Below are 8,421 nucleotides of genomic sequence, written 5' to 3'. Positions count from 1 at the left end.
TTGATGAGATACTCTCTCTACTTCTATATAATATAATATAATATAAATATATATAGATCTACATCTAGATCTAGTAATCTAGTAGATCACAGTAAAACTCAATGTGTACTTCCGACTTTAGCTCAACAAGTCTACTCCAAAGTATACTAGTAAAGTCACAAAGTGTAAAGGATCATTATAGGCTATATTCAAATAAAAAATTTATAGGCCTAAATGAATCGAATAATCAGTCACTGATTTGACAAATCTAAATTGTTATTTTTTAAATGGCAAGTGTTATTGATGACTTCTGACTTGTAAACGAGTTGCAGAGATTCTAGCTTTTATTTTGATGACATGTTACGATATATCAATGATATTTAGATAAATGCAAGTACCTAGAGGAACAGAGAGAAGGACCATTTAATATGAGGCAAAGAAGTAAGATGTTTATAATCCATCAAACTCACAGAGGACTTGTGTCGGCATTTCAAGCATTTACAGAAGCTACAAACTATGCTACAAAAATGATAGGCTTGTCTTTGATTCCTAAGACTTATGAGGAATGCTGTTTCCAGAGGCTACTCAGCCCCAGCTGTGACCTACATATTATGCCACACTGAGCACAGGCATAACCATTGTCCACCTGTGGTAGAATCAGTTGTTTTTTTTTTTGCCATCTACCCTCGGCAATTAATTTTCATTGGTGTATACCACACCTTTGTAAGTGACCTCCTGCTGTCTCGTTCTGAAGCTGTATGCAACCAGGTGCTCTCTTATTCTATGTCAGTTAAAGTAAGTTGGCGCCTAAGCATTTCTGTGTTACCTCTTTACGTGCATATGACATGTTAGGCAAATGGTTTAGCCTATCGGAATGCCATTTCGGAAAGTATAGGTGCTTAAAATGAAACTCCAAATATCTGGACTTCCAGTTACCAAGAAAATAAGCTTAGGATTCAAAGAGACGACACTGGCATTTCAGCTAAGACGATCAGTGAAATTAATAGCAACTTTAATTGCAGTCCACCAAACAAGATAAAAAAAAAACAAGTGTGGCTTCAATAGCATTGATGATATTAAATTTACTTTTATCTCATTTACTAGTATTACTATTTCATTGACTATGGTTTTTTATTGTCAAATAGGCATAAGTACATGTAGTAGTTCCTGCTATTTGATGAAAAATAATAATTAAATTGTGTATAGTCTATATACAAATGTTTATAAGAGGTCACAGCTTAGCTTAATTTACTTAATATTTTAAAACTATGATTTTGTGTTCTGACTCTACTCTAAATAAATTATATTTTATTTTAAGAATGCCAAGTTGGAAATTCTGTTCTGATGAAAAAAAATTATTAAACTAAAGTAGATGTTTATGGTTCTTTTGTATTTATTTTTAAATTATTTATTCATTAAAAATTAATTGCTCATTAACATTTACTTGAAGTAAAGATCAAAAACACAAATTCAATACATGATCAGCTCCCAATTCAAGCAGATCACAGCCCATCACTTAAATGTATTTACTGTCAATTCTACAGACTATTCATTTCAAAATGTTGCTTTAAATTGTTATATGACACAATCAAAGTACTGGTACCTCACATTGATGTAGGACTAAAGCAGCTGAAATAATGACAAATTTTCATTCACTAACTTGTACTGTCATTTATTATCAGACGTGTTAAAACTAATGACCTGTATATATAATTGATTAAGCAGGAGCATCAACAAATCTTGAACAATAATTGTCTACAGAAAAACTTTATTCTTATCCAAACAATATACATTTACAATGTATTTAAACAAGTTAATTTATACAAATCTGTATGGCCTAAAGATTATGGTGTATTTTGAGCATTGTGTGAATACCAAGTTACATTATTACATGAAAATAGTGTACTCATTTTTTAAATGTTCTGGGTAATAAAAATTAACAACTAATATGATACAATAAAATTGAAGCATTAGTCAAATAAAAAAAAAAAATTCGCTCAAGATCTATGTGAACTCTATGCTTGAAAAAAATCATTTTGAAATTAATTTAAAAAAAAAAAAAATTATGGTTCTTTAGTCAATGGAATGATAGCAGCAATTATTTAACAATTTCATGATTATCCATTAATCTCAATATACTTATAACGGAAAAATAATTCATAAGGTTTAGATACAACCATTTGAAATAATGATTATAATTTTTTTCTTAATTTGCTTAATTCAAATCTAATATAAACAAGATTTCCTCTGTCAAGAAAATTATGAGGGAACAACATGCATGTTCTTCTCAGTAAGTTTTGCAAAGGGAATTAAGAATATATATGATGTTGCTTTTTTTTGCCAACATTTTAAACCTTCGCACCAGGCTTTAGTTTTAAGGAGAATGCACCATATTTTATGTTTACTTTTGATAGATTCTTATTTTAATTTTAAAAAAGTAAAATTTCCCTTACATATCTTGCAATCTATGGGGCAGATGATATAAAGTTTATCAGTTTCTGTGCCCCATGGTTAGCGAGGGTGTCATGTACCCAGCACAACAACCAACCACCTTTTGAAAAAAAAATCCCATTTCAGACGTCACAATCTATAGGGCCGATGATGTTAAGGTCATTTGATTCTTTGGCCAGTGCATCATGTGGCCAGCACAACAACCAACCATCTTTACTTTCCAAAACAAAAGTCAGCTACCCATTAGAGTTAGGTGGACTCAGGGGCACCCAAAAATCTAAAAAAAAATTTAATCCGAGTCTTCACAGAGATTCAAACCCATGACTTAACCATTCAGCCATGGATCCCCAAACTGCCTTTACTTATTCCTTACTATTGCCATGTATCCCTAGCCTTTTGAATTCTGAAATTGAAAATCCCAGTCTTAATTGAACCCAGGAACCCTCAGTTCAGAAGCCAAGTGCTTTACCACTCATTCACTGCACTCCCTATTGTTTTAATGGGGCTCAGATTAATAGTTTTCAAGTACAATATCAAACAGATTTAAAGAAATACTAAATCCAAACCTGTTGGCTGAATGACAGGATATACATAAATATGTATAGAGCTTACAGTATAATATATATATCTTAAATTAAAATTGGTCCAAGACTTTTATTTTGCAACATGATGGGATTTTCCTTTCTGGTGGTGCTATGCAGGAGTCCAAGAATCTCATCTTTTCTCATAACAGAAAGTTATCTAGTTATAAAAATAAATAAAAGGATTTTAAAAAAATAAAAATATGTGTGACATGTGTTGACCATGCTAAACGTATATATGTTATTAAGTATAATTATATAATTTTGCTATTCTAAAAATAGTCTGTACCTAAAAGGAGCTACTGTGTTAATGTGTAGACATGGCCCTGACCTTAATAGTTATGAATTATTACTAAAGGTGAAGGCAGATATTCAGTTAATTTGATGGACATTGCACTCATCTAAAAGCAACTATAACATATATTATGATTTACATTTTCATGGAAAACTAGTTTTTCAAAAATACAAGTACTTCAGCTTATGAGAAAAGTGCATAGGGAAAAATTGCAGTACCTTACCTTTAAGAGGTGCAACCAATCATTGACTTGTCAGGAATGCATGCCTTTTTCTTGCATTTCCAAACATAACTGTAATTATACAATTAGGCATAATGGCTAATTTCTTTTGAAAACATTACAATTAAAAAATAATATTATTAAATTGAATACATTGTTGTATCAAACATACAAATTATCAGACATAATTTTGCCTAATTTCATCTAACAGTTTATTGTAAAGGAATGGCCAGCACAACAGCCAAGTATATTAGGCATTCATGAAAGATGAATTTGCTTAAGAGTGTTATAAAAAAAAAAACTAGAGAAAAATGTTAAATTCCATCCCCGATATTTGGATGTTGCTTGACCATGAAAATCACACTTCATAAAACATCTTTTAGATAACTAAAATAAAAATTGTATAGTAGTACTTACAATAAATATTGAATGGATGCCAATATTATTAATGTCTGCCCAGAGAGTAGAAATAGTATAAGTATGATCCTTGAGCCATTCTGGTACATCATCAGAACTGGTTGGCATGGTTCTACTTGTTAATAACTGAAACATTACAAACATTTTTTTAAATTTATAAATTATCACAGACTAGAATAGAAATGTTGCCAGGAAAAATACCAATGGTTAGAATGCACCTGATGATACTTTTGTAGCCTTAAAATGCACCAAAACTTCATTCATTAAATCTGATAAGAAACATATATGTATCACACAAGTCCAAGTTGATCAGAGTGTCATAGCAAATAATTAACTAGATATGAGAGTTTTATATTAAAGTGCTGAATTTCTGGGGATAGATCCAACTTGACACCACATCATTTATTATTTCATGAACTCATGGGTCTGGGCATGGCATGGAATGGGAACTATTATTTAATGTATGGGGTGTAGGCGAGGCATGGATTATAAATTGTCTTGTATAGATTAGATTGGGTAAAACTTCCCATCGAAGGTAACTTTACTGATAGATCTGGATCAATTATAAATTTATGGGATCTAGGCCTGCATAAATTTTATCTTTTATTTATATATTTTATGTACATAAATAACTAGTCTAGATTCTATAATTATATCTTAATAATAATTTTTGTAGATGTCATATAATATCTAAAATATTAAGTATAGATCAGTAGATTTAGAATTTTAGCTAGTAAATATTTTTATATTCCAAATCTAAACTGGATCAATATATCTATCTAGAATTTAGATCAGTAGATTTAGTATTTTAGCTAGTAAAATACTTTTATATTCTAAATCTAAACTGGATCTAGATCTAATTATTCTAGAAGCTTAGATCTAGAAGACTAGTTGTCAAGATTTGACTACACTATGGCTAAGGCTAATGCACTAGCCAAGTAGGCCTACTAGATAGATCAAGAGACAGAGTACTAATAGTAATAGACTCTTGCCTCGTTGGGCCTCTCAAATCAGCTACAGACTTTAGAGACAATTTAGGAAGGTGAATTTCGATCCAATTCCAAGATCTACAAACTACAGGTTAGAGTCTAGCTAGAGATGCTAGATCTAGTCTAGAAGGCTGATCAATTAAAAATAAAATCAATCATTTCTAAGTTTGTAAAATTATATTTTATAGATCTAATCTATCTATTTATAATATAGAAATCTATGTCTACTATTTTAATATTTAAAATGATATATGGCTGATGATATTAATTATTTTAATAGAGACATTGACATACTAGTCTAGATTATTATTCGAGATGACCTCAGATGATGATAATCAACTGGTAGAGCTATAAGTCAGTATAAACTATAATATAATCACTGCATTCGTTTCATTCACTGTCTGTATCAATAATCATGTGATGTGAAAGTGAAGTCTAGATTTAGATCTAGATTAGATAGAATTGATAGATTATAAATCTACTTTCTACTATTAAAAAGTATTATTATTATAAATCTACATCTACTAATATTAGTACAGGTACTAGATCTACAGGCAATACACTATTGATTATAGTGACTATAATTACCGTCACTATACACTAATATAATACTAGTAATACAGTTACAGTATAATACAGTCTATAGACTATAGTCTATAGTCAACTATAGTCATGATCGATAGATCTAGACGTAGACTAGATCTATAAACATTCATATTGACCTCATGTATGGTCTAGATCTAGAGAAAATAGAGTGGAAATCATGACTTTATTAGATCTGTTGAGTTATTTTTTTAAAAATATCTTTTAAATAGATCTAGAACCATATAGTCTAAGTCTGGGTGTTGTAGATGTAGATTATTCTAGATATAAGAGATCTATAGATAAGTTCGGTTTTTTAAAAATGCGCATTCGAAATTTAAAATACCCAGATTTAAGTATTAATATACCCATATTGGTAGGGCCGCGTTAACCATATAGTCTAAGTCTGGGTGTTGTCTGGGTGTTGTAGATGTAGATTATTCTAGATATAAGAGATCTATAGATAAGTTCGGTTTTTCAAAAATGCGCATTCGAAATTTAAAATACCCAGATTTAAGTATTAATATACCCATATTGGTAGGGCCGCGTTAATCATTTATTAGATCTATTAAAGCATGTCTATATAAAAGATATTATTATTAAAAAAATATATTATTATATAAAAGATATAGTTGTGAATATTTACTAAAAAAAATAAAATAATGAATTTTTTACTTTTGCCAATTAACACTCTGGCTGGCAAAAAGGATGACTCCTCAATACTGTGAAAAGACGATAACTGCATGAGTTGGTTTGGAATTGTATTTTGTAAGACTAACTTTAAAAAAAATATCCTTTAAGAGAATAAACGAAAAAAGGTTTGTCAGAAGAAAAGCTGGCTGGACTACGCAAATAATGGACCAGCCTCTCTCTCTTGTTAAGAACATTGGTGACCGGGAAAAGTGGAGGATTTAGTTACGCGGGACAGATGATAATGATTTAATGGACATAAAAAAAAATCCAGATTTTCTGTAAAATACCCAAATGTGAAAGTACTGAAAACAGCTATTTTAATGGGGTGGCCTTAAAAAAATAACTTTTGTGACGATCCCTTATTCAGGAAAATTTTATAAATCACAAAACATTGTGAGAAAATGGATGAAGTTTTTAGAGATCTAATAAAATAAAGCGTAGGAAAGTTTTACTCTCATTGAAGGTCAGTCCAAGTGACTGGAGGAGTAAATTTCTTCTTTTGCATCCTCCTGAATTTCTCCATATTGCACCATGCGTGAAAATGATGCGCGACGGCACTCCCCTAGTAAAAACTAGGAGCTGTTGTTCCATTAGTATAGTTCCATGTTTAGACCACATTTAAAAGGAAGAGGAAGTGACGTAAGGCGTATAAAAATAAGTTGACTTGGGAAAAATGAAAGGAAGTGCTTTAAAAAATACGGAATTTGTATGCTGTTTCTATTTATGATGTGTATCATGGGCGTAGCCAGGACTTTTTTTCGGGGGGGGGGGGTTGGGGGGGATTTTTTTCCTGCTATTAAAAAGTTTTATTTCAAAAACCTAATGTGATATTCTTACTGACTTAGATCCTCCCGCGCCGTTCGGAGCATTTGACGTCCAGCTGTTTCCATAAAAATCTGTCACTGGTAATGTCTGAAGCCTCTTCCCACCTGCCATGAGGACCTCCATGAATGAGTGGCGTCAAGTTGTACTAGGATATCATTGCAACTCTTCTTATGCGTAATTCATTTTGTTGGAGAACATGTCCCGCAAACCTCATGCGTCGCTCTCTCACAATCTTACTAAGGGGTCAACTCCCAGTTCGGCATAGGATTTCCTTGATTTAGACCCGATCTCTATAACTGACTCCTAAAATCTGTCTTAGCCATCTTTGTTGAGCCATATTTAGTGTTTTTCAATTTCGGCAGATGGCTTTTCACTGCACTTTATTAATGGAGCCCGGCCACTGGTAAAAATGTGTAACCTCTCTTGAATACGCTCTTGGAATTAAGTGACTGTATTTTGCTTTAGATTTTATATCGAAAAGAGAAGTTTTATCTTCAAAATAATCTGTTGGGGGTTTTCCATTTCAAAATGCTCTGTAGGGGGATCTTAAACTCGAAACCATCTGGAGGGGTTTTAAACTTTTAAAAAAGGCCATCTGTAGAAGAGGGGTTTAAACTCAAAATCCCCGATTGGATTGGCTACGCTCAAATAATTTTAGTGTGTAATTTGCTTTTTTTTTATATTGAAGAGGTATTTTTAGCATCTAACCCCTCTGAATGGGGGCTTAAACCCAAAACCCCTTTTGGCAACGCTCATAGCATTTTGAGTGCGTAATTTACTTTTTTTCTTACAATGAAGATGTATTTTTTAGCTTCAAACCCCCCTGGCGGGGTGTTAAACTCAAAACCCCTTTGGCTACGCTCATAGATTTTAGAGAGAGTAATTTGCTTTTATTTATATTGTAGAGGTACTTTTTAGCTTCAAACTCCACTGGAGGGGAGTTTAAACTCAAAACCCCTTTGACTACACTCATAACATTTTGAGTGTATAATTTGCTTTTTTTTTATTATTAAAGAGGTATTTTTTACCTTCAAACCCCGCTGAAGTGGGGTTTAAACTCAAAACTGAGTCAAAACCCATTTAGCTACGCTCATAACATTTTGAGTGCGTAATTAGCTTTTTTTATATTGAAGAGGGGGTTTATCGTAAATTTTAGATGGGGTTTTAAAATCAAAATCTTCCTTAACTGTGCTCTTGGAATTAGGGGATTTTCTTTTGCATTTTTTTTTTGTTTTCTTTTGTAGTAGAGGGTTAGTTAACTGCAAAAACCCAACGTAGAGGGTTTAAAAGTCAAAACCCCTGGTAGGGTTTTTTAAACTCGAAACCCTCTGGTAGGGGTTTTAAACTCGAACCCCCCTGGTAGGGGTTTTTAAACTCGAACCCCCCTAG

General features: G+C 32.1%; 1 long non-coding RNA gene across 7 annotated transcripts; it reads right to left on the bottom strand.

Moving 5' to 3' along the window:
• Positions 1–1,338: 1,338 nt before the first annotated feature.
• LOC129924615 (uncharacterized) lies at positions 1,339–6,807 on the bottom strand. 7 transcript variants are annotated; one of them, XR_008776622.1, is made up of 5 exons: positions 5,655–5,899; positions 5,227–5,379; positions 3,944–4,069; positions 3,530–3,598; positions 1,339–3,171 (listed from the first exon to the last, which is right to left on the bottom strand). It is a non-coding gene; the product is annotated as an uncharacterized LOC129924615 (long non-coding RNA). The 7 variants fall into 7 exon arrangements; XR_008776623.1 differs by lacking the exon at positions 5,655–5,899 and adding an exon at positions 5,521–5,632; XR_008776626.1 differs by lacking the exons at positions 5,227–5,379; positions 5,655–5,899 and adding an exon at positions 6,190–6,807 and having other exon boundaries at positions 1,340–3,171.
• Positions 6,808–8,421: the final 1,614 nt, after the last annotated feature.

This window comes from Biomphalaria glabrata, chromosome 1 (genome assembly GCF_947242115.1).
Source record: "Biomphalaria glabrata chromosome 1, xgBioGlab47.1, whole genome shotgun sequence".
Classification (NCBI taxonomy): Eukaryota; Metazoa; Mollusca; class Gastropoda; family Planorbidae; genus Biomphalaria; species Biomphalaria glabrata.
This window is presented reverse-complemented; position numbering and strand designations above follow the sequence as displayed.